Source organism: Sinocyclocheilus grahami, unplaced genomic scaffold, assembly GCF_001515645.1.
Source record: "Sinocyclocheilus grahami isolate Dianchi unplaced genomic scaffold, SAMN03320097.WGS_v1.1 scaffold254.1, whole genome shotgun sequence".
Taxonomy (NCBI): Eukaryota; Metazoa; Chordata; class Actinopteri; order Cypriniformes; family Cyprinidae; genus Sinocyclocheilus; species Sinocyclocheilus grahami.
In genome coordinates this window covers 521,857-522,361 of record NW_015505433.1, presented here as the reverse complement: position 1 = coordinate 522,361, position 505 = coordinate 521,857, and positions in this window count along the sequence as shown.

Below are 505 nucleotides of genomic sequence, written 5' to 3'. Positions count from 1 at the left end.
TCCTTGATGAGACCGATGACTGTAGTGTCATCTGCAAACTTCAGGAGCTTGACAGAGGGGTCTTTAGAGGTGCAGTCGTTGGTGTAGAGGGAGAAGAGCAGCGGGGAGAGGACGCAACCCTGAGGGGTGCCAGTGCTGGTGGTGCAGCTGTTGGATGTGAATTTACCAATTCTCACTAGCTGTTGCCTATCTGTCAGAAAGCTGGTGATCCATTGACAGATAGAGCTAGGGACAGAGAGCTGGGTTAGTTTGGTCTGGAGGAATGTTGGGATGATGGTGTTGAAAGCGGAGCTAAAGTCCACAAACAGGATCCTCACATAAGTCCCTGTTTTGTCCAAATGTTGCAGGATAAAGTGCAGTCCCATGTTGACTGCATTATCCATGGACCTGTTTGCACGGTAAGCAAACTGCAGGGGGTCAAGTAAGGGTCCAGTATGTCCTTCAGATAAGCCAACACCAACCTCTCAAATGTCTTCATGACCACAGACGTTAGGGCCACAGGTCT